General features: G+C 42.9%; 1 long non-coding RNA gene across 1 annotated transcript; it reads left to right on the forward strand.

Annotated features, from left to right (window-relative positions):
* Positions 1-634: 634 nt before the first annotated feature.
* Positions 635-26716, forward strand: LOC115275681. The gene is made up of 3 exons (XR_003901690.1): positions 635-707; positions 20063-20204; positions 26230-26716. It is a non-coding gene; the product is annotated as an uncharacterized LOC115275681 (long non-coding RNA).

Raw genomic sequence — 26716 nt, forward strand, 5'->3', positions numbered from 1 at the left:
AATTTGTTTTTTGTTCTTCCTGTGGGGGGTGGAGGGAGTGTTAATTAACCAAAAAATACGGAAATCCACTGAGATAACAAACTGACAGTGAACTTTGGATACTAGTTTCATAAAAGTGAGAAAAAACTAATACACTCAAGAAATAGAAAAATTATTTCTAAGATGACTTAAGTGCATTTGAACTCAGTACCCTAAATTGAAACACAATTTTTACTTCATTATAAAATTACACATAAAAATCAAGACAATTGGATTTACATTACTGTGGAATACCCTGTTTGTAGCTTCTAATGTGTGACACCATAATTACAGACTTCTTATTAAATGTGATATCATTCTTCACCCAGAAGAAGTAACCCTTAAAGAAAGAACACTAATTTGTTTGAAGATTGATGAAAGGGAAGAAACATGAATGTGAATAATTTAAAGTGATAGATAAAAAATCTGACAAGGGACTTTTCATAGGATTACATATGCCTATTTTTGAAAGTGAATAATTTTTTTAAGATTACATTCTTCCTGAAATCAAATCAAAAAGATAAAAAGTAAAATCGCGTAAAATAACCATGTCATTTTCTTTCAAGTCAGTGCTGATTCAGTGACCCAACAATGTTAACACAAAGCTCTGCGTTTCAGGAAGAGCCGGAAGATACATCAGCTTCTCAGGAACCCGCTACAGAGATGCGGCAGAACCGAACGACAGATAAGTAAGAAGGGCTGACACGGAGTTTATTTGAGTAGGCATTCTCACTTCCTTGGTAAACCAGGGAAGTAGCCAATATAAATAAAAGTAACTCTCAGAAGAATGTTTTTAAGTTAACTGTGTTGTATGACCATAACATTATAACTTATGAACTCTTCTTGTGCGCACGCACGCACACACACACACACCCACACCCACACACACCACAGTGCTACATTTGGCAATCATCTTTGAGACACAAATATCCTAAAAGTTTATCGTAGACTTCAAAAGATACAATGTCTACCTGTCAGAAACAGGGAAGATAGGCTGGGGATTGTAACACTTTTGGAAAAGGAAGTTAACACAAACATAAAGATCCACAGACATCCTTAATCTGAAGCCAACGATAATGAAGCATTGCAAATGTGAGAGAAGGAAAAAATGTAACCAGAAAATACCATCAACTGAGATGGTTACTAGGGTCTTTTTAAAAAATATTATGGCTTGTGGTTTGATTTGCTCTGCTTGTTTTTGGGTTTGGGTTTGGGTTTGGGTTTTCATTTGTGGAGAATGAGCCAACAAGGAACTCTGAGGGAAGTACTAGAGAGGCAAGATGTAGGTAAGACTTGGAGTAGCGCTCTAACCAGCATGAGTGAGACACACACTCTGAAAACCAGTAGGAAGGAAATACACTATGCAAGAGTTTCTGAGCATGAAAGATACTCAGTTCCCAGATATTTATTCAGGACATCCTATATATGCTTTAGGAGCTCCAGTGTGCACTTTGAGGGAAGGGGGGAAAGCAGGCAGAGAACAGGGAGAAAGGAAGACACCAAAGAACTTACGATGAGCGTTCCTCCCTGTACCACCTATCTTTTATTTGTTCCTCAGGGTCCCTGTTCTCTGCCCCCCGTTCTAGAAGGCTGACCTTCATGGCCACCGTGTTGGAGTCCCATGCTTTCTGGTTCCCATCCGTGGGCAGCGTTGGCAGGAGACTGCCGTCAGGGAGGAGACTGAGGTCTGGGTTTCCTCCCTACTACATCGTTGCTTCGAAATAGCTGTATCCCTTGACTAAACATCCTGATAAAGCCTCCTTCCCCGTGTGCCTTTGGTGTAGGGACGGCCACCATAACTGCCCCACGGCTGCCTTGGTCAATGCACCATCCAGTCTGGCTCCCCTACACCCACCAAGTCCTCTGTCCTTTAAGTCTCCTCAAATTGTCTTCTTTCTCATGTGTGCTCTGTTTCTGCTGCTGCTTCTTCTTTTCTTAAGATTATTTATTTATTTTGAGAGCGAGAACAAAGAGAACGTGTCCAAGTGGGGAAGAGGGAGAGAGAGAGAATCCCAAACAGGCTCTGCGCTGTCAGCACAGCACCCGACATGGGGCTCGAACCCACAAACCACAAGATCATGATCTGAGCTGAAGTCAGAAGCTTTACTGACTGAGCCACCCACGCGCCCCAGTCTAATCCTGTCTTTATAAGGACACCAGTCATCCTAGATTAGGGCTCACCTCAATCAACTCGTTTTAACTGGAGCCTGTCCCCAGATACAGTCACATTCTGAGATAGTGGGAGTCAGGGCTTCAATATTATGAATTGTAGGGTGGGGGTAGACAAATCGGCACATAAAAGACTAGTAGAAAAAGAAAGACGTGGAATAAATTAGAAAATAATCTCGAGATTAGGAGTACAGTATAAATATAAGGGTAGTATTACATTTTGAGGAGAACATTAGAAAGGGGAAAAGAGATGGGAAAATGAGCACTGTTTTATAAATAAATGCCAATGTCAGCAGCACGGTGGAGTAGAGACACACACACAGAAACCACATGAGCTACGAAGAACCATCCCGTCTGGAGACTGGCCTGGGAGCCATCTAGGTACCAAAGTAACAATAATAGCTACCATTTATGAAGCACTCGGATAGATGGTTAGTTATCTTTCCCCCTTCCTCTGTCATCACAGAATTAGTCTTGGGTTTTCTGGAACCTCTTCCACAAAACTACCATTCAGACTTGCATTTCCAGTCTCACCTAAAACCAGATGAGGAACTATAAATTCTAATCAGTAGGATGTATTCAGAAGCATTCATGGGGCCCCTGCTAAGAAATCTTCACTTTGCTGGCTTTGCCCTTCTATCCTTGATTCCCTTCTCCACCCCACTGCTTAGAACAAGGACACCCCAAACCTGGATGAAGCCAAACACATGGGCCACAGAATAGAAGACTACGTCCACACTGACTTGTGAGGCCACTATACTGCCCGGTATTATCTACGGAGGAGGAAAAAACAAAAATGACAGCCATCTAGCCAACTAGCTGAAGTGAATCCTCATTAACACAAGTGTTTTCCATGTGCTAGATACTGTTCTCTGTTTCTTACATGGATTACTTTGAATAATCCTGTTACCAATTATTTATTAGGTACTATTAATATTCTCCATTAAAAAAAGAGATTAAATTTCCCCCAAACAACACACCTGTGGCATTTAGGATTTAAACGAGACTAAGAATCTGGTCACTATGCTGAAAACCGCCTTCCCCTAGACTGATCTTACACCCAAGGGCCCCCCTTATGGGGAATACGATTGTTTTTGAAACCTACGGCCTAAAGAAGAGATTCCCATTTGATTCTGCAACGGCGCTACACCGTCCATGAAAGGAGGGAAAGCAAAAGGGAATGAAAACCTTTGGCAAAATTTTCTACACACCCATCACCTCATTTCACTGCTTCTTTCAGCCTAACGTGTGCACAGCTCTGTTTACCCACAGTGTCCAGGTCACCCAGCGTGTCTCTTTTTAAATTTAATTTTTTAAAACTTTACTTTGGAGCCTCTTGTGAAGCTCTGTAAAATGTAAGATGCATCTGCTTTGTACTTATCGGCCTGTGATCAGTTCCAAAGGGCAGGAAGGTGTTTTAGATCCGAGCCACAAAGGACCTTCGCCTCGGCCATATTCCGCAGGAGCCCTTCTCGGAACCCCAGCTGGGATAATCTTTGGTGCAATCCGGGGGCCACTTCTGCACTTAATTGTCAGATTTCTCTTGAGAAAGACTCAGCTCTCAGTCAGGAGTCACTCCTTGTGGTGACAGCCCTGTTGTACTCCGTTTAGCAGCAGGAGACCCTTTAAGAGTGTTACTGGGCTTTGTTAAACCCTCTCTTAGAGAAACTGGAGAGAAAAGGATTTTAAGGGCATCTTGATTTTTTTTTTCTTAATGTTTGGAAAGAGGAAAAAACTGGACCGGGGAGATTGTTCTATTCCCTTCCCATCTGGCCACATAGAAGGCTTCAGAAAGGCCACTGGATCCACTCGGAGGATATTAACCACTATAATTCCATAAAGAAATAATGCAACAAATAGGGGACCATTTATCCACTTGCAGTAAGAGGTTCTGAAGGCAGAACACAGAAGGCAAAGGACCTGTGATGTCTCTCACGCAATTTGTTTTCAGGCTGCAGATAGTTCTGATCCTTAAGAAGAGCGTTATTAACATGGGACTGTGAAATGAATCTATCCCGGACCCGACTATGGTGTTTAATTTCTTCTCCTTCTAACCAATTTCTCCAGCTAACAGACATTTGTAAAGTACATTCACACTCCATATTATGCCATCTTGGGGTAGAAATAAATGCATATTCCTTTTTTATTTTAAACAGCTTTCTTGAGGTATAATTCACATAGAGTATAATTCAACCATTTAAGTGTACAATTAGATACACTCTAGCAATGCATGCACACGTGTAGCCATGGCCATAAATAAGCTATGCAACATTTCTGTTACATTAAAGTTTCTTTGCAGTTCTTTATAGTCAATCATCTCTCACCCCCCACACCTCACTGCTACCTGTGGCCCCAGGAAAACTTTGATCTGATGTCATTACATTTTCCCTTTACTAGAATAGCGTATAAATGGAAACATACAATATTTAAAGTTTTGGAGTTTTCTTTCTTTTTTCTTTTTTGGTCTGGCTTCTTTCACTTGTCAGGATATTTTTGAGATTAATCCACACTTTGTGTGTCTCATTTATTTTACTGCTGAGGAGTGTTCCATTGTATGGACAGATCACAATTAGTTTTCTGATTTTTGCTATTATAACTAATGCTGCCATGAGCATTCGTGTGTAAGCGTTCTTGTGGACAGATGTTTTCATTGCACTTGGGTAGATACCTAGGAGTGAAATTTCGGTGTCATGGTGAGTGTATGTTTTCACTTTTAAGAAATTGTTAGAGGGGCGCCTGGGTGGCTCAGTCGGTTAAGCCTCTGACTTCGGCTCAGGTCAGATCTCACGTTCATGGGGTCGAGCCCCGCGTCAGGCTCTGTGCTGATAGCTAGCTCAGAGCCTGGAGCCTGCTTCCAGTTCTGTGTCCTTCTCTCTCTGCCCCTTCCCCTCTCATGCTCTATCTCTCTCTGTATCAAAAATAAATAAAACATTTAAAAAAATTAAAAAAAAGAAATTGTTAGAATGCTTCCTATGTTCCTTTATCATTTTGTATGCCCAGCAGAAATGTCTGAGGATTCTAGCTACTCGACCGCCTTGCCAACCCTGTTGACAACAATTAATATGCCTTTTCAATTTTAGTTCTTCTAATGCATGTGCAGTACTAATCTCTTTGTGGTTTTAATTTGTGTTCCTCTAATGACTAGTAATGTTGAGCATTTTTTCATGTGCTTGCTGCCCATGTGCATATCCTCTTTGTGAAATACCTGTTTATGTTTTGTTTATTGTTGACTTGCTTATTTTCTTACTGAGTTACAAGAGTTCTTAACATAGTTTGGATGTAGCTCCCTTGTCCCAAGTATTTCTAAAATACTTCTCAAATATATACCTTTTCGTTTCCTTAAAGTTATCTTCCCAAAGAGCAAAAGAGTTTGGAGAGCCTGGGTGGCTCAGTTCTTTAAGCATCTGACTCTTGATTTCAGCTCAGGTCATGATCTCACAGCTCATGAGTTCGAGCCCCCGGTCAGGCTCTGTGCTGACAGTGCAGTGCAGGGCCTGGTTGGGATTCTGTATGTCCCTCTCTCTCTGCCCACCCCCGGTCCCCAGTCTGTCTCAAAAATAAACAAATAAAAACATTTTTTTAAAAGAGCAAAAGAGTTTAATTTTGATGAAGTCTTATCTATCAATATTGTATTTTGTGGTTTGTGCCTTTATCTAAGAATTCTTTGCCTAATGCAAGATCACTTGATTTTTCTCCTATTAACAATACTTTATGATTCTAGCTCTTAAGGTTAGGTCCTTGAGACATTTTGAATTAATTTTTTGTGTAGGATGTGGAGTAAGGGTTAAGGTTCACAATATCCAATTGTTCCTATACCATTTGTTAAAAAGACTATCCTTCTCCACTGAATTTCCTTTCTACTTTTATTGAAATCAGTGACGCAGACATGTGTGTGTCTGCCTTGGGATTCTGTTTTCTTCCATTGGTATGTTTGTCTGTCTTTACCCCCATACCACATTACCTTCATTACTATAACTTCATAATAAATTTGAAATCTGGTATCATTAACCCTCCACTTCTGCTCTTTTTCAAAGTTGGTTTGGATATTCTAGGTCCTTTGCATTTCCATGTGAATTTTAGAATCAACCTGTCAGGGATGCCTGGATGGCTCAGTCGGTTAAGAGTCCGACTTCGGCTCAGGTCATGATCTCATGGTTTGTGAGTTCACACCCTGCGTCAGGCTCTGTGCTGACAGCTCAGAACCTGGAGCCTGCTTCAGATTCTGTGCGTCTCCCTCTCTCTCTGCCCCTCCCCCATTCATGCTCTGTTTCCCTCTGTCTCAATAATAAACATAAAAAAAATTTTAGAATCAACCTGTCAATTTCTACAAAAAGGCTTGCTGGGATTGACGTTGGCATTGCACTGAATCCATAGATCAATCCAGTGTGAACTGACGTCTTAATAGCAGACAGTCTTCTGACCCATGGGAAAGACATATCTTTCCTATTATTTAGGTATTCTTTAATTTCTCTCAGGAATGTTTTTTCATTTTTTATAGATAGGTTTTCTATGCCTTTGTCAGATTTATCCGTAAGCATATCGTAATGTTTGATGCTATTGTAAATAATATTGTTTCTAAATTCCTTTTGTTCATTGCCGCTGTAGAGAAATGTAATTGATTGTTGGTATTGATCTTACATCCTGATCCGTTGTCAAAGTGTCACTTAGTCCTGGCAGCATATTTGTCGATTCCATCACATAGTCTATGTAGAGACTCATGTTGACTGTGAATCAAGACCACTTTATTTCTACCTTTACAAACAGTATGACTTCCTGTCCTAATCCCCCCTCGCCACTAAGTTCTCAGAGATAAACACTGTTAATAATTTCTGGTTGTAGTTCCTCTGGGAGTTCAAATTTAAATAGCATCTGTTGATACTCTACAATGAAAGATGCAAAGTTTACCCTATTTTTCCCCTCCTTCATCCTGCTTTTCTCCCTGACTCCGATTTTTCAAATTACATTATGCTTTTACATTGTCTAGATTTTTAACAATTTTTCTTTCCATTGCTGATCATACAGTGGGGTATGTAAGCTGAATAAATGTTTTTCAGTGAATGCCTAAGAATTCTGGATGAAGTATTTTAAAATAGCTTATTAAATGCATTCCTGAGCTGGCAAGAAAGTAGGGGAAATTCTTAGACTTAGGAAGGAACAAAAGCCCCTATCAAAAAAAGTAAAACCAGTGTTGAAAAAGAGAAATCTACCACTCCTGAGAAAGCTAGAATTTCGATTTAATGGTCACTTGGAGACTGGAGACAAAGCCTTGGACCTCATGAGATGAGAATTATAATCTAAAACCCCTCCACAAAGCCAAGACCTCAAGGCAACACCCTCAATGAAAATGTGAATTAGGTAAAAGAAAACAGTCATCCTGAGAAAGAGGACAAAGAAGACAGAGAGGGCACCGAGGCCTTGGATGAAAGAGATTCCTTATAAAATCTTTTAGTCAACTAAAACCTCCTTCATTTAAAATTTTTTTCATGTTTTTTTTTTTATTTGAGAGAGAGAGAGAGAGAGAGAGAGAGAGAGAGAGAGAGAGCAGGGGAGGGGCGGAGAGATGGAGACAGAACAGAATCTGAAGCAGGCTCCAGGCTCTGAGCTGTCAGCACAAAGCCCGACATGGGGCTCGAACCCACAAACTGCAAGATCGTGACCTGAGCTGAAGTCATTCACATAACCCACTGAGCCACCCAGGTGCCCCAAAACCTCCTTCATTTTTATTTATGGAATCATTATTTTCAGTAATTATTGATGGGTGTGGTTTTATTTTAATATTTTCTGTACTTTTCAGTTCATCTTAGTCTCTGAACCCTTTTTCCCTGTGGTGACTGGATAGTGATGAATTTACGGACAGAAGAAGGAAGGGTTGGTCCCCTAACTCTCAGCCCCAACCTTCAGCTAATCCACAGCCAGCCAAGGTACAATAAATATCACTGGCTGTCTTGGGCTTAAAGTAGGTGAAAATGAATTTGAATTTACTTGTTAACATGTTCTTGTGCTAGCTAACCTAATTAGTATGCCACTGTTTGATTTTTGTTTCTCTTTGCTAGATTCAAATCTGAGATTTTAAGACATAGAAAAATAACGGAAAACTTTGTGTTTCCTTAAAAAAATTTGAAACCTCACTTCATATACTTGTATTTGTATGAAATAAGGGAGACTACATTAAGTATCACTTTGACAAATACATCAGCAATAGTGAGTATGCATCAAAAACTAGGAAGTAAGGTTATAGAAATTAAAATACAATACAAAAAGTTAGAACTATAATTTTCTTTTTAAAGCCATGAAATGCAATCCTTTGCTCCTCTGAAATGTTGTTCCTTAATGGTTCATAGTTTGGATCCTTTTAATCTTCTAACTCCTCATAAGCCCTAAATCAAGAGTCGGGTACTTAACTGACTGAGCCATTGATTCCTAATTTCTGTTTCTGCTGTACTTTTTCTCCTTCATGGGTTTAGAATTTTGTGAATTCTAATTGGGATTAAAAAAATTTTTTTAACTTTATTTTGAGAGACAGAGCATGAGCATGGAGGGGCAGAAAGAGAGAGAGAGAGAGACAGAATCAAAGCAGGCTCCAGGCTCTAAGCTGTCAGCACAGAGCCAGAACTGGAGGTCGAACTCACTAACGATGACATCATGACGTGAGCCGAAGACAGACCCTTAAGCGACTGAGCCACCCACGTGCTCCTGCAATGTTTTTTATTTTTATTTTTTTAGTTTACTTATTTTGAGAGTGAGCATGAGCAGAGGAGGGGCAGAGAGAGAGGAAAAATCCCAAGCAGAAAGAGAGAGGGGGGACACAGAATTGAAGCAGGCTCCAGGCTCGGAGCTGTCAGAGAGAGTCCGACATGAGGCTCGGACTCACGAACCGAGAGATCATGACCTGAGCTGAAATTAAGAGTCAGGTAGTTAACCAGCTGAGCCCCCTGGGCACCCCTGCAATGTTTTATGCCCGCATTCAGGAGGGACATCATTTTACCTGAAGTGAAATTAAACAACGCAGCAGTGAGAGGAGACACTTTCAGTGGAATCTTGCTGTGCTGTCTTGGATAATAAAGACAACTAACATGAACTGAGGCTTCTCCCCTTCCCAGTCAGCGACCTGTGTATTCACTCCTCCTCCCAAAAACCCTAAGAGATAAGTTCTATGTAATTCCCATTTTTGGATGTTGAGAAAATGAGGCCCAGAGAACTTAAGTAATTGTTCCTAGGTCATAATTTCTCCAATTCTGTAGAGTCAGGAGACACATACCTAGCTGAGGACGTACCATTCATTCTGCCGCCCCTCCAAGGCACAGATCATTTTTTTCCCTAAATAAATGAGTAGGCCATCTTGAATTAATGATGAACGCAGACTTTCAAAAATGCTTTAAAAGATATGCCTATTGAGGTGCCTGGGTAGCTCGGTTGGTTGAGCGTCGGGCTTCCACTCAGGTAACGATCTCACGGTCTGTGGGTTCAAGCCCTGTGTCAAGCTCTGTGCTGACAGCTCAGAGTCTGGAGCCTGCTTCTGGTTCTGTTTCTTCTTCTCTCTCTGCCTCTCCCCTGCTTGCACTCTGTCTCTCTCAAAAATAAACACTAAAACATCTTTTTAAAGATATGCCTATTAAGGTAGCAAAAGTATGTGATTGCTGAACCTTTGGGTCAGATTCTTTCATTAATGTAAATGGTAATCAGTCACTCTAGGATCCTCTCATGCATCCCAAGTCACCAGACACTGATTTTTAGAACAGAAGAATTTCTTGTTGATGATGGAAGGTACACACCTAATCTGAAAACAAGAATCATTAATCTTCCTCCCTTTCCACATGCTCACTTGAAACTCTGAATGTTTGGGAAGCCCAGACTTCTCTACTGATGGGCACCTCTACCTAGAGTCCCACAAACTCCTTCAACTCAAAATATCCAACATTTGACCTATTTTTTAAATTTTTTAAATGTTTTTTATTTTTGAGAGATGCAGAGAGTCAGCATGAGCAAAGGAGGGTCAGAGAGAGAGAGGGAGACACAGAATCAGAAGCAGGCTCCAGGCTCTGAGCTAGCTGTCAGCACAGAGCCCAACGCGGGGCTCGAACCCACGAACTGTGAGATCACGACCTGAGTTGAAGTCGGACACTCAACCGACTGAGGCACCCAGGCGCCCCTGACCTATTTTTATCCTAAAATTTAATTTCTTGTCCCCCATTCTAGTTGCCTGAGCTAGAAATCACCTTAGACTCCTATTACTTACCTCCTCTAGCCAGCGAGTGGCCATGGCCAAGACATTCCGCCTCATCTATTCTCTCTTTCACCCTCGCTGGCTTTCCTTCTTCCCTGATACCACTGTCTCAGAACAGTCCTGTCTCCCCGGGATCAGCTGAACAGACATTCCCGTTGGTTTTTCTTTTATCTGCTCTAGAAACTGCTACTAGCATCAGCTTAAAATAGAAATCTGATGATGTCTTTCCTCTATGTAAACTCCTTCGGTGGTTCTTCACAGGTTTTAGGATATTATTCAGATTCCTAAGCTGAACACACAACACTTATTACCATTTGGCCTAAGCCTCTCTCTCCAGAAAACTGGCCAGTCTTCCTCGCTGTCCGGGAACACAGGGTCCATTTCAGGCTCAGCTAGGGAGCGCCGGGGAAGGTGGCTGGAGTTCAACGATGAAGTGTATCTCAGTTGAGTTCATAGAGTCTGGGGGCAAATACCAAGCCCTGGGTCTTGGGGAGTGCACAGTGTGGTCTGCAATAACAACCCAAACTCTGGAGCCAAACCGAATTCAAAAACTGGGTAAATCAAGGGCAGAGGAGTTGGTGGAAGGCAGGTCTGTCTCCAAGGATTCCTGAGGTGGATCACAAGTGTTTGTAGCAAACTTTTTGTGTTACTTCCATGCCAAATGCAAGGACTTGCTGGGTTTCATCAAAGTGGATTAAAGTAGAGCCGGTGGAAAGCAATGCTTTCCTCCAGGGATGTTATTCTGTTCCGTGTGTCTGTGTCTAACCCAGGTCATTGCTTTTCCTTGAAAGTCTTTCTTCCACTTCCCTGTTCTCTGACTCCTACTCACCCCCCGAAATACCTGTCACGCATCATCTCTCCTGTCAGTAGTAATAGCCAACATAAACTGAACACTTACAATCTAGGGGCACTCGGCCACGTGCTTCAATACATCATCTCACATAAACCTCGTTAAGAAAGGTGCCTCCATTTTCTTCGTTTTGCCGATTAAGAAACTGATGTTTTGAGGGGCGCCTGGGTGGCTCAATCAGTTAAGTGTCCGACTCTTGGTTTCAAGTCATGATCCGTCGGTTCATGAGATCGAGCCCCACATTGGGCTCTGTGCTGACAACATGGAGTCTGTTTGGGGTTTTCTCTCTCTCTTTCTGTCTCTGCCCCTCCCCTGCTCTCTTGTGTCTCTCTCTCTCTCTCTCAAAATAAATAAACTTTAAAAATTAAAAATAAAAACCTGACGTTTTGAGAGATGACTCAATGTGCACAAGGTCATATGGCAGGTACATTACAGGGCAGGGAATTCATCCCAGAGAGTCTGGCTCTCAAGTTTGAACCTGTCAACCCCCACTGGGCTTTACCAATTCCCCAGGCTGATTGGATTGGCCTCCCCACGTGCATGTGTGTTTACACTATCGTGGCCCCATCTCTCTCTAATATAATATTTTATTTATCTGTCTCTCCCAGGGGTTGAAAAGTTCTTAAAAATCAGGGGTTAAATACCTACGACAAAATTTCAATACGTGTTAGTTTAATTAATTAATCATCACTGTCCATCAAGCCAGTAGGGAGCATAATTAAGGACATTGGGTATTGAACCAAAAAAAATCATGTCAACTAAATCTGGACTGTTGTGTTATTCTTTTGTCCTTTGAGGATATTTCTTTAATAAAATCTGGGGTTCAGTCAACTGGAATGAGAATATTCTCTCACTTAGACTGTATTAGATATGGATAAAATATCATTTTTCTTTGTCTTTATGCAATTAACTGTTTGCTTCAGGTAATCATTATCATAGCACAGTTTTCAACATAATTGTTCATATGCAGTATATTTAAGTAAACTGTTTTTCCTAATGCATTCTTATTTTGTATTCAGCTTGACCTTCATGAACTATTCCATATTTCCTTTTTCTAACCTTTGTTTTGGGGTTTTAGTGGGATCTAAGAGAATGGTTACTCCTGACCAGAATAGCCAGGGTTTGATCAAAGATGTTTTCGGGGTGCCTGGCTCGCTCAGTCGGTGAAGCATCCGACCTCGGCTCAGGTGGTGATCTCAGGGTCCGTGGGTTCGAGCTCCCCGTCATGCTCTGTGCTGACAGCTCAGAGCCTAGAACCTGCTTCCGATTCTGTGTGTGTGTGTCTCTCTCTCTGCCCTTCCTCGCTAGTACTTTCTCTCTCTCTCTTTCAAAAATAAATAAATGTTTCAACAATTTTTTAAAAGATGTTTTCAACCAATTGTTTCAAATTGTAAATTAGAGGATTTTATTTCAGCCCACCAATAAGGACCTGTCAGGCTTCTAAGGGAAGAAAAAGTAGAAGTGAGGGTAAACCTAAAAATATACTACCAGGAAGGATATGCACTGATTCTAGTCAGACATGAGAGAATTAGCCATGAGCCTTGTTCAGACAAGTGCCTCAGCCCCAGAGGCATGAGATGAGAAGCCATCCCCATGCAGAGAGAGCGCTGCTAAGCCCTCCCCCGCCCCGCCTGTCCCTGCACTCACACCTGGAGGGGCAGCCAGGGGACGATGGTCCGTGCTTACACAATGGTCAGAGGGAACGTGAAGAAATGTCATCTCATTTGTTTCCGGATTTAATCCTTTTCTGATAGATCTTTTTTCCTTTTAATTTTTTAGTTTTTATTTATTTTTAACTTTTTAAATGTTTATTTATTTCTGAGAGAGAGAAAGAGAGAGAGAGAGCGCGAGCGCATGAGCAGGGGAGGGGCAGAGAGAGGGGGAGACACAGAATCTGCAGCAGGCTCCAGGCTCCGAGCTGTCAGCACAGAGCCCAACGTGGGGCTCGAACTCACCAGCCCCGAAATCCTAACCTGAGCTGAAGTCGGACGCTTGAACTGTCCGAGCCACCCAGGCGCCCCTGTGTTTCCTGATATTAAAGGAAGGACCCCAGGTCAACTTGGGCCCAGACTGTTCCGGAGGAGCTGCTCATGTCTGGGACCATATCTCTGGCGGTCCAGCATTCCTTAGTGATACACTTCAATGAAGAGACAAATATGGAGGACAGAGCAGGACCACGCACGTAGTCCGGTTCTTTGTTCCAAAGGAGATCCACCACTAAGTTCCAACTCTGAAATCCTACCTTTATTTTGTTTTGCTTTTGTTGGGGGGGGGGCTTCCTTTTTTTTTTTAAAGAAAAATCTTTAATGTTTATTTTTGAGAGAGAGAGAAAGAGAGAGAGAGAAGAGAGAGAGAATGTCTAGTAGGCTCCACGCTACCAGCCCAGAGCCCACTCGGCAAACCTTCTAAGTTGTGAGATCATGACCTGAGTTGAAACCAGAGCTGGAGGCTTACCCAACTAAGCCACCCATGTGCCCCTAACATATAAATTGCTATAATTAAAGTAATATTACGGTAGTAAAAAAAATTTGTTATCTTAAGTAGATTTCATTTCCATTGAAATACCGTTTACAATTACAGGCACATAGTTCAAAGTTAAAATCAAGTGTAGCCATTGGTCAAATTGCCTTGTACTATATGTTGGTGGGACACAATTTGACCTTACTGCTCTCACTGTGATCAACGGTTATCAAAGTTTAGCAATAAAAATCAGTGAGGTAGACAAATACATTTGAGAAAAGAATCTTTCTACAGTAAACATTATGAAAGTTAATTGGTAAAAATAAGTGAAATGTGTAAATGAGAATTAACTTTCACACTCAAAATTATTATGGAAGCATAACAAGAAAGCCAGGAGAGAACGTGTTTCCACAAATAAATTTTCATCATGACATTCCACGGCAAAACACAAAAACAAACAAATGAAAAACTACAGGAAAAAAAAAATCTGTCTTCAAATTAAGACATTTCATATGCTGAGGTGGTCCCAAAATACAGTACATCAAACCCATGTTGTTACAGAAGAAATCACAGGCAGGCAGAATGACAGAAAGGTTACTTTCCTTAAATATCACAACAGGAGATCCCTTTAAAAGCTCAGATGCTTCAGAACAAGTTTCCAACTTTCTGAGTACTTTTCGGACTCCAGGTACTGAAATCTCCCAACAACACCAAACAATGTCTCAACCGATTTCATTAATTTCGTGTGAAGTCTCTGTTGTGACATTTCAAAAAGTTTCCATTTTTAGCACTTCTGACATTTACAGTACAAACAATTAAAAGATACAAAACAGAGACTCTCCAAAGCATGAGGGATAAGAAAGAAATCTTTTCCAATGAATTTTACAATGCATCTGAATGGAATTAGCTGATCATTTTATTTTAATTTAATTTTTTAAACATTTATTTATTTTTGAGAGACAGAGAGAGACAGAGCCCAAGTGGGGGAGGGAGGGAGGGAGGGAGAGAGAGAGAGAGAGAGAGAGAGAGAGAGAGAGAGAAAATCCCAAGCAGGCTCCAGGCTCTGAGCTGTCAGCACAGAGCCCGACACGGGGCCTGAACCCACAAGCCGTGAGATCATGACTGGAGCAGAAGTCGGAAGCCCTACCCACTGAGCCACCCAGCACCCCTGGAATTAGCCAATCATTTTAAAGCTTAAAGCTCACTCAGATGGCTTTTCAGAAGACACTAGAGCCAGAACCAACTTAGAAAACCAGGGACGCTCATCTCTACAGAGATTTATAGTTAAACAGTAATTGTTCCTTTGTCTTTTATAAATCACTAACAAGAATAATACTGTTAATTAATGGTGACTCATGCTCCAGTGATCTATTCATATTCTCCAGCATGTTGCTCTGGAGGTGGTAGGCAGCGAAGTGTTGGTAACTATATTGACTCAACTTGGAAAGAGATGAAGAATCTCAGTGTGACAACTAATATGTATTTTCTTGTTATAAAAACATTTCACTCTTCTGTTCAACGGCTTGCTTAGTCTTTTTATATAGCAGCTCAACTCTTCTGCCTAACCCTTAAGGCCTGTTGGCAATTCACACCTTATGCCCCTCAAAGTACTTGCTCAGATTCATATTCTCTCTCTCTCTCTCTCACCCCAACCCCCACATATGTCTTTTTGCATCACTCAAGTTGTTCCTTCTTTCCTTCCATCCATGTCCACGCTGTCCTCTAAATCTGACTCGAAAATCAACCACAGGGGTACCTGGGTGGCTCAGTCGGCTAAACGCCCCCCTCGGTTTCAGCTCAGGTCATGATCTCATGGTTCATGAGTTCGAGCTCTACATCAGCCTCTGTGCTGAGCCTAGTTGGGATTTCTTTCTCTTTCTCTCTCTGCCCCTCCCTGGCTTGCTTGCTTGCTTTCTTGCTCTCTCTCTCAATAAATAAATAAATAAACATTAAAAATTAAAAAAAAAGAAAATTCAGATACTTAAAAAAAACAAACAACTGGACTTACTGTCTGGGAGGGAGATGAGAGCAGAAGTAGTAGAAAGACCTTTATGTTTCACCTGGAAATCTGTGACGTGTGTGGGAGATGATGTTAGTTGACTTCCCCAAATCCGTCCCCCTGCATACCTCATAGCAGGATTCCAATTCTGTTCAGGGTGGCAGTGTGCTTTTCTAAAACTACCTCCCCAGGGGTGCTTGGATGGCTCAGTCGGTTAAGCGTCTGGCTTCAGCTCAGATCATGATCTTGCGGTTCGTGGGTTCAAGACCCGCGTCGGGCTCTCTGCTGACAGCTTAGAGCCTGGAGGCCGCTTTGGATTCTGTGTCTCCCTCTCTCTCTGTCCCTCCCCAACTCATTCTCTCTCTCTCTCTCTCTCAAATAAACATTTTTTTAAATTAAAAAAAATTTATGATTATTAAAAAGCAAGGAAGTGATTATCAAAAAATCTGAATGCCAGTTTCCTCCAGGGACAGGAGGGTACCCAGGATCAGAGAGACAGCCACATGAGGTAAGGGTGGGGACATTGATAGGGGGCGGGAAATATTCCATTTATTTATCCAGTTAGTGGCCACGTAGTTGTTTGCTTTGTAATTATTCATCAAACTGTACCTCCATGTTCTGTAGACTTGCTGTATGTATCTTCTATTCCCCGAGTGTAGGACACAGAAGTCTGTGAGTGCGCTTACAGGTGTGCACCTGCTTCTGCCCTATATTACAAAGACATCTTCTGTTTGTGTAATTAGGAGTAAGAGTTGCCACACTTCCCTGTACAGCTTTCTTACTGGGAGGGTGGCTCCTGTCACTGGTCCCTTTATCTCCACTGTCACCTTTATCTCCGGGAGGAGGGGAGAGGGGGGCAGGTGTCTCCCCAGGAGGGAGAAGGACATGGCTCAGGGTGAATTTCTGAAAGCCAGGAGGGGTAAGAGTGAGCCCTTCAGGTTTCTGGAGGCGCGCTGGAAAAGGCAGGGGATTAGACATAGTCCTGTCTTGCCTTTAGGCCTAGAACCTGGGGAGGGAATGGTAAGGATAAAAAATATACACTTGAGGGGACCCCGATAGAGGCTGGTTCCATGCCTTTTATTTTTAAATTCTTTTAATGTTTATTTATTTCTGAGACAGAGAGAGAGACAGTGTGAGCAGGGGAGGGGTAAAGAGAGAGAGGGAGACACAGAATCCAAAGCAGGCTCTAGGCGCTGAGCTGTCAGCACAGAGCCTGACGCCGGGCTTGACCTCACAAACCATGAGATCGTGACCTGAGCTGAAGTAGGACCCTCAGCAGACTGAGCCACCCGAGTGCTCCTGAGTGCCTTTTTAAAATAAAAATTAATTAATTTTTAAAGCAGCTTTAGGTTTATGAAAAAAAGAGTAGAAAGCACATTTCTCCTACCTCCTTAGCCTTCCCTACAGTTTCCCCTGTTATTAACATCTTTTATTGTTATGACACATTTATTACAATTGATGTGTAACGTGCATTGAGGAGGCACCACTGGTGCATGTTAACTGAAGCCCGTTGTGCCCATTAGGGTTCACTCTTTGCATTATACCTTCTATAGGTTTGGACAACTGCTTAAAGACTTCGATGCAGCATTTCCATACCATATAGTATACTACCTTCTACTTTCATCTCTTTGTCCCCTTGAACTCCGGAAACTGCTGATCTTTTTACTGTTTCTATATTCTTGCCTTTTCCAGAATGTCATATAGTTGGACTGTTATCCTATGTAGCCTGTTCAGACTGGCTTCTTCTACTTAGCAATCTGTACTTAAGAATCTTCCTGGCTTTTCCTGACTTGACAGCTCTGTGCGAGTCACTGAAGAGTCTCTGCTTGCATGAGTGAGCCACAGTGTGCGGGCCATCCACCTGCTGAAGGACCTCTTGGTTACTTCCAGTTGGGCAATAGTTAACAAAGCTGCGATAAGCATGTGTCTGCAGGAGTCTGGATAGGCCTAGGTTTTCAACTCCTATGTTTCATGCCTGTTTGGAGAGACACAGCCTCTGGTGTGAAGTCTTTCCCTTCCTCCCCCAACCCATTAGAAATGGCAGATGGCACAGTCAATCTGGAAACCATCCCCAAGTCTGCAGTGAAGCCAGTTTGGCTTGGCAGGGATTTCCGAATATCCATTCGCCTTAAGAAGGTCACGTAAATAGTATATCCAAGGGCCAAGTCCCTGGCACCTATCGCTCCTACCTATCCTCACCCAAAAAGTTGCCAGCAGGGAAAGCCACCAGCAGGGGTACGGGAACAGAGGATGGCACCTTTGAAGACCCCTCAGGCCTGGGGGCTGTGGTGAGATGTGCCCAGCAGGTGTCTGACGCCCATCAGATGGGCCCCGTGATAGAATCACTTGTCCACCATTGACAGGAACCAGACTGGGGGAAGGCAAAGGAAGCCAGAGCCAAGAAGAACAGCTCTTAGGCTTTAAAGGGAGGTGCCCATCTGGTACCTCATTGTCAAGTGGGACACAGGTCATCATGGAAACCAACCAAAACGAAAGACAAGGCAGGCAGAATGCCCACCTAGGCTCCTCATGTGCCTGATCACCACGGGATCGCAAGGACACGGCTTCTTCTGTCTCGAGCACAGACTTCATCTTTAGAAATAGGAAGAGAGAAAGGGAAGAGACCTAGAGGGATTTGAACTTTGCTCTAAACGAATACTCACCTGAAATGGATCTTAAGAGACTTAACCTGCATGATTTGGAATTCTCCCTTTCATCCCTTGCTTCGCACCTCTAACTGAAAATGAGGTCCTATACCTGTAAGGAGGTTTAGGTCCTTAGGAGGAGGACGATGATAAAGAAGAAAAAGGAAAAACTGTCCATCTAAGGGAGGGGGCTTGTTATATTTGCATTCTTTTTTTTTAACGTTTCTTTATTTTGAGGTGGAGGGGGAGAGCACGAGTGGAGGAGAGGCAGAGAGAGAGGGGGAGACAGAGGGGGGGAGAGAAAGAATCCCAAGCAGGCTCTGCACTATCAGCACAGAGCCCAACACAGGGCTTGATCTCACGACCGCGAGATCATGATCTGAGCTGAAACCAAGAGTTGGACGCTTAACTGACTGAGCCCGCCAGGCGCCCCCCCCATTTTCATTTTTTCTGTGGGTTACCTTGAAGAACGCTTTGCATGGAATGCAGTATGTGTTGCAAGATGGGAAGCACCGCTCGTAAGATGCAAGACAAATGGCAGACAGGATGGAAGACATCTCATCCTGAAGGCGTGACTGAAGTCTCCCAGTTAAGGGCTCAGACCTTTCATTCTGTGTAGTGTGAATCCTGGCACCCTCACGTAGCTTGAGCAAATTCAGTAACCTGGCTGAGCACCTGATTCCTTCTCCGTAAAGTAAAAATAAAAAAACCCAACTACTAATGTCTATTTCATGGGCTGCTCGGATGTTTAAATAAGAGGTGCCTATAAATCACTGGCAGAGTACTTCACTCAGAGTATCATTAAGCTCTAAACTTTCCACTTTGCACAAGTCATATGGCGTATTTGACCTCAAATGTTTCATCTGTAAAAGGAGGGAATTACTACCTCTTTCACAGAGCGGTCATAAAGCTTAAAGGCGGTAACTAAATAATGAGTGAGCACATAGTAAATGTTCAGAACAGGTCCATCTCTCCCCCTCCCCCTCTTCTCTAAGAACGCCTCAAATACTGCAACATTGGTGACAGGCTCTTATGGCCCACAAGAATCTATTAAGAAACTAGCTTGTTTGCATTTCTGAAGTTTCTAGTCTGTTTAGTGAGTCTGGTTAACTTTATGAACAGAGTGCTCATATAACACGTGCGCCCTTGTTTCTCAGTGCGTTTTTCTTTTTCATCCTTCCGCCCACACTCATCTCCCTTCGCTTCATTGGGTCCTCATTTCAGCCCTACCCAGACCTGCTCCCACTGCAGGCCCCGGCGCCATACTTCCTTCACTGTCCAACCCTTCCCCACGGCCGACCAGTGAAGGGTGAGTAGCCTGAAAATGGATCCCTCTTGGGTTCGCAATTAGTGATAATGAGCTAATTAGTGTGTCATTACCAAATAAGGAAATTTATTAAGTGGAAGTAATTTTGCTGACCTGGAGGTAAAATTCTGCCCTCAAGTCCTCACTGGAGTGATACATTTTATGTTGGAAACCTAAGAACACTATAACCCCCCCCTTTAAAATAGACATTTCACAAAGGGAGCATATCAATAATGTGCTCATTGGGAACATACTGTATTTATTCTTACAAAAGTCAGCTTTGTGCAACGGTGGCATCTGCCCTAAATTTGGGACGTTAAAACATCCCAAATCTGCAGCGATCGTACAGGGCTTTGATGCTCATCATCTTTGTTCTTTCCATGAAATGTAGGTGCAATTACCATCGCCTCTTCTGTAGAGAAGAAGAAAACACACCCTGCTCCCTTCTGGCTCTCATCCAGAAAGGCAAGCTTTCTACTCTCTCCCCAGCCTGGAAGAGGCTCCTACTATCTCTGAGGAATCACTAACGCGATGTATGTATTTATTTTTAAAATTTTGTTTAATGCTTATTCATTTTTTGAGATAGCGAGAGCGAGCAAGTGGAGGAGGGGCAGAGAGAGAGGGGACACAGAATCTGAAGTGGGCTCTAGGCTCTGAACTGTCAGCACAGAGCCTGATGTGGGGCTCGAACTCACGAACCATGAAATCATGACCTGAGCTGAAGCTGGACACTTAACTGGCAGAGCCACCCAGGCGCCCCCTAACACGGTATATTCAGGGAAAACTTTAAGAAGGTGGTATCTGAGGACTGATTCATGACAGCATCATCTTGCTTAAAATATTTGAATGCTCCCTTCTTAAGCATGAATTCATTTACTTGCAATATTTGTTGAGCCTACCTATTTCCTAGGTGCTAAGCTAGACAGTGTGGAGAATACAAGGAATCCTTTCCCTGAATGGCTCTTTTATTATTTTTAAAAAATTTTTTTATGTTTTTTATTTATTTTTGAAAGACAGAGAGAGACAGCATGAACAGGGGAGGGTCAGAGAGAGAGGGAGACACAGAATCTGAAGCAGGCTCCAGGCTCTGAGCTAGCTGTCAGCACAGAGCCCGACATGGGGCTCAAACCCATGAACCGTGAGATCATGACCTGAGCCGAAGCCGGAAGCTGGACACTTAACCAACTGAGCCACCCAGGTGCCCCTGAATGACTCTTAATCTATTCGAAAGGCAAGGTGTAACACAAGGTAGCTGGAATGTTCCTCTAACACAAGGGGTTGGCAAACTGCAGCCCCATGGGCCAAATCTGGCTCACAGCCTGTGAGCTAAGAAAGGCTACTTGTATTCTGAAGGGATCATAAAAAGCAAAACACAACAAAACCAAAGAAGAATATGTAACAGAGTCATTAAGTGGCCCACGGAGTCTGGGATACTTACCATCTGGCCCTTTACAGAGAGTTTGCTGCCACCTGCTCTACACGGTTCTGGATGTTCCTAATAGGACACAGTCCTTCCCCAAAGGCAAATACTGGAGAACCTTCTCACGGTCTCTGTGTACACACCCATTGCCCAGCCTCCACTCTGATGTGTTTCCACGGGTTTCTTTATACCTTGAGAGAGAATTTCAGTCTGCCTGGGCAGACTTGCGCAGGAGGACAACTGCACCAAGAATGGGAAGCGGAACCTTGACCGGTAGTTGTGTCGAAAGCACAGAAATGAGGGGAACGCATGCTTTTCAAGGCGTGGGGGCAAGGCAGACCCGCAGCGTGACCTCTCGAGACGCTAGTAAGCAGGAGCCCGGAGTGCTGGAGCTCTGAGCCACCGGCCCCCGCCGCCACACCATTCTAGGCACTGGGTTTCAGCACAAGCTCCTTCACAGACCCAGAGTGTCTGCTGTCTTGTCCCCAGGGTGATTCTCTCCTAAGAAGTTGGGAAGGCTTCTCACACCTATAGAGATCCTATATTCACCCAAACCTAGTTGCCTCAGAACACTGGCTTGCAGAGCGTTTCAAACTCAAATCCATTTTCAAGGCTTACAAACCAGAAGATCCCACGGAGATCCGCCACGCCTCCCAGGCACTGGGGCTGCTGCGCCACGCTGGCCGCAATGCAGAAGCCGCCGGCTCTCTAAACGGCCACTGTGTCACTGCCCCCGGGCCCGAGGCTGGGTGTCTGGTGCTAATTAGCATCTTCATGGGTCTGCCTCCCTCGTGTTTAGTGACCCCTTTGGTTCCTGTGGATGTTTGAGTTTGTAACTCCTGTTTTAAAGCCTCAAAACGCAAGAGATCGACTTTGCACCCATTAGGGTGGCTAATGTCAAAAATCAAGCCAAAACAGAAAATAGCAAGTCTTGGGGAGGACGCAGAGCAAATGGAACACTTGTGCCCCGCAGGTGGGAATGTAACGTGCTGCAGCAACTCCAGAAACATTACTCCTCAAAAAAAAAAAAATCCTCAAAAAATTAAAAATACAATTACCCCACAGCATACACCCAAAAGGGTTGAAAAAGGACTCCAGCAGATGCCTGCACAATCATATTCTTAACAGCATTATTCATTGTGCCCAAAGGTAGGAGCAACCCCATTATCCACTGACAGATGCATGGATAAACAAAAAGTAGTATGTATATATACAAGTGTATATATATGTATATATGCGTATATATGTAGGTGTGTATGTACACACACACACACACAGTGGAATATTATTCAGCCTTAAAAAGGAAGGAGATTCTGATACATGCAACAACATGGATGAACCTTGAAGACATTATGCTGAGTAAAATAAGCCAATCATTAAAAAAAATACCCACAAAAATACTGTACAATTCCACTTCTGTGAAGTACAAAGGGTGGTCAGATTCATAGAGACAGAAAGTAGAAAGGCGGTTTCCAGCGATGGGGGTGGGGGATGGAAGAGAGAATGTAGTCACTGTTTAGCAGATACAGAGTTTCAGTTTTGCAAGAGGAAAACAGGTTTAGAAACAGGCGGTGGTGATAGTTGCACAAAAATATAAATGTACCTAGTGCCCGTGAACTTCGTACTTAAAAATGGTTACGATGTTAAATTTTGAGTTATGTGTATTTTACCCCTTTTAAAAAATATATTTATTTTGAGAGAGAGAGCATGCGTGCCAGTGGGGGAGGGGCAGAGAGAGACTCCTAGGCAGGTTCTATGCTGTCAGCACAGAGCCTGACGTGAGACTCAGCCTCATGAACCTGTGAGATCATGACCTCGGGTGAAATCAAGAGTCAGATGCTGAACTAACTGAACCACCCAGGCATCCCTACCACAACTTTTAAAAATGCAAAAGACCTCAGGATTTATATCTCTGTCTTGAAAAGCGGTGGGTTTACATCTAGACTATGCTGTAGCTACATTCGTGGATGCTTGCAGTAATTAAATGCGTATCTGTTGTGAGGTGATAAGTGAGGAGTAAACCACAGTCCAGGTGAGGGATGACGTCACGTGATTGCCACCTGTGCGTGTAAAATTTACAAGAAGCTGTAATCACTCCCCAAGGGCACAGTGAAGGACCTAGCATTGGAGCTGACCTTTAAAGACTGGGCAGAATTTGAAAAGGTGCCAACACACAGGGACACTTGGAGCAGAGGGAGAGGCATACATAAAGGGCCTGAGGTGTACAAATAAGTGGTGTATTTGAGCAAAGCATCATGTTTGACGGGAGACTAGGGTGGAAAAAAGCAATGGCAAGGGGTCCTATCATGAAGAGTCTTAAATGCTTGCTTCAAAAATTTGATTTTCATTCGGTAGATGATGGGAAGATGCCACGATTTTAAGAAGAAGGCTCACTGGGGTGCGTGGGTGGCTCGGTTGGTTAAGCATCTGACTTTGGCGCAGGTCAGAATCTCCTGGTTTGTGAGTTTGAGTCCTGAGTCGGGCTCCATGCTGACAGCTCAGAGCCTGGAGCCTGCTTCAGATGCTGTGTCTCCCTCTCTCTCTGCCCCTCCCCCACTCATGCTCTGTCTCTCTCTCTCTCTCAAAAATTAATGAATTAGCTAACATTAAAAATAATTAATATTAAAAACTAATTACTTAACATTTAAAAATTAAAAAAGAAAGTATCTCATTGGAGGTTTCTAAGCACTACTGCTGAGGTATATAGAATATATTGAAATACAGATAGAATAAAAGAGACAAATTAAAAGGCCATAGAAATCTTCGAGCCACGAGTTACTCAGGGCTGAGCTAAGATGGTGGCAGAGGAAATTGAAAGAAAAGGATACAAATCCTGATGTCAGACTAGTAAGAAAATCTTCTAACTCATTAGTGCCTCGCAATGAGAGAAGGCTCAGGGTAAGTTTGGACATCTCTAAGGATGTTTCCAAAATGCGGAACCGATATCCAGTCTACATCCGGCGCCCAGGTTTTCAAATCAGGCATCCTTCCGCCTGTTGGATACTGTCATAGAAATGTGCTCCAGACCCCTCAGATTAAAGATGTCCATTGTCGGGGCGCCTGGGTGACTCAGTCGGTTAAGCATCCTACTTTGGCTCAGGTCATGATCTCACTGTCTGAGTTCGAACCTGAGTCAGGCTCTGTGCTGACAGCTCAGAGCCTGGAGCCTACTTCAGAGTCTGTGTCTCCCTCTCTCTCTCTGCCCCTCCCCCACTCACACTCTGTCTCTTTCTGTCTCTCTCAAAAATACATAAACATTAAAAATAAAATAAAATAATGATGCCCACTATTGAACTTAAAGCCTGCTTATTATGCAGTCTCCTGACTCCTAAAGAAACAACATTTGTGCTTTTTTTCTCTTATAAAGGAAGTAATGTATATTCCTTGTTTAGCATTTGGGAAGATCATCACAGTTCAAAAAATGAAAAACAAAACTTCGTCTTCACCCTACCTCCAAGATATTTTTAACAAATATATTTGAGAAACATATTTCTGGTCATTTTATATAAATGATTAACTTTTTTAGTGAAAAGAAATTGACGTTGAGCCCTGTACTAAATATTTTTTTTAACTCTTTTTATTTTGGTGACCTAGTATAATTGCAAAATAACACATCAATGGGGCGCCTGGGTAGCTCTGTTGGTTAAGCATCTGACTTCAGCTCAGGTCATGATCACATGGTCTGTGAGTTCAGGCCCCACCTCAGGCTCCGTGCTGACAGCTCAGAGCCAGGAGCTGCTTCAGAGTCTGTGTCTCCCTCTCTCTGCCCCTCTCCCACTTTCACTCTCTTTCTCAAAAATAAACAAACATTTAAATAAAAAAACCTTTAAAAATAATACATCAAGACCATTTCCCCCATAACCACACGGTTAAACATGAACCATGTAACCTGGAGTAAATCAACCCCCCAGTTCTATTTTCTTCACCCCGAAACAGGCGTGCTAACACTTAGCTCCCTGCATTGTTGTGAGGCAGCGGCTCCTAAGCTGCTGCGTGTTGGAATCACCAGGTGACCTTTTTAATACCCCAAACTGCAGATCACACCTCAGAATGTTGGGGGTGGAAGCTAAACGTCAGTCATTTCTACATCTCTCCAAACGATTCCAATTTCCAGCAAAGCTGGGGACCCTCCGTTGAAGGAAATGAGACAACATACAGAAAGCACCTTGTACATAGGAGGCTCTCAGTAAATGACAATCTCTCTCATTTACCAAATGTCCACTGGGTTCTCACATTGCATTAGCATTCTTCTTTTTAATGTTTATTTATTTATTCTTGAGAGAGAGAGACAGAGCACAAGTAAGGGAGAGGCAGAGAGAGAGAGCAGGAGACCCAGATTCCCAAGAGGCTCCAGGCTCCGAGCTGTCAGCACAGAACCTGATGAGGGGCTCGAACCCACAAACTGTAAGATCATGACCTGAGCTGAAGCCATATGTTTAATCAATTGAGCCACCCGGAGCTCCTGCATTAGCTTTCTGTATTCATCATGTCAGTACACTCTCACCATATCCTTGTGATGTTTCATTATCCTAATTTCCCAAAGCAGGAGACTCCAAATGATTAAGAAACTTGCTCAATGTCCATAGCTCATAAATCAGGGACCGTGATTCAAACCCATGTCTGCCAGACCGAAGTCCCTACTTTTCCGTCACATTGCATTAGGCTACAGACATTTTGCCCCCTTTTTTTCTTCCTTGCTTCTCTAATCCTATCTAAACCAGTTCATCACAATATTTTTCAAACTGATTAGGCTGCAAATAAAGAAAAATTACATCTCTATTCTGCGGGGTTTCTATCCACATCTTCAACAGTACGAATTTCCACTCTGAGCCACAGAAAATAAGGGTTAATGCGTGTGGCAGAAGCAGATTGCACACGACTATTTGATAAACATTGTTACTCGAGCTTAATATGTGGGTTTTATCCCTTCACCGAGAGGCCAGCGAAGTATGAACAGACTAGAAATGGTTAGACATATGGATTCCACTAGAGGCCCTATTCTTTTAAGTATCTTTTAAATATGTAACATTTGCTATAAGAGAATTTGTATTGGCTTAAAGCAAGCTAATCACCACGACTAGAGAATTAAGCACACATGTATACACACTTTATATATGTACATAATTGTTTTAAAACAGACAAACTCCTGGCGACACCATGATTACACTGAGGCCTGCGATCAGGACGCTGCCCCGAATGTGCTGCCAGGACGCCTTCCATCTGTGGGTACTTAGGACGCATGTCAAGTTTCATCCTGGAGTAAGACACAGTCAAATTATTTCCATAACTTTGGAAGTTACTCATTCCACATTTTCTTTATTATTTTTTGGCATTGGAGGCTATTCTATTGCTCTGACCAAATGTCTCTGCCTTGATAGCAAAAACATTTGCTTTCTTCTCATCTTCCTTGATATTTTTGGAAGAACAATTTGACGACTCCCATGAATGATTCTGAGTTAGCGGGAGAGCATCTGCTGCTGGTCCTTTCTCTTCTCAAGTTCGCAGAGAACCTCATTTCATCATTTTAAAAGCAAAAGATTTGCCCGATCTGAGGTGACAATAAAAGGACTCTAGGGGCACCTGGTGGCTCAGTCAGTTAGGTGTCCAGCTTTGGTTCAGGTCATG

This window comes from Suricata suricatta, chromosome 13, assembly GCF_006229205.1.
Source record: "Suricata suricatta isolate VVHF042 chromosome 13, meerkat_22Aug2017_6uvM2_HiC, whole genome shotgun sequence".
NCBI lineage: Eukaryota > Metazoa > Chordata > Mammalia > Carnivora > Herpestidae > Suricata > Suricata suricatta.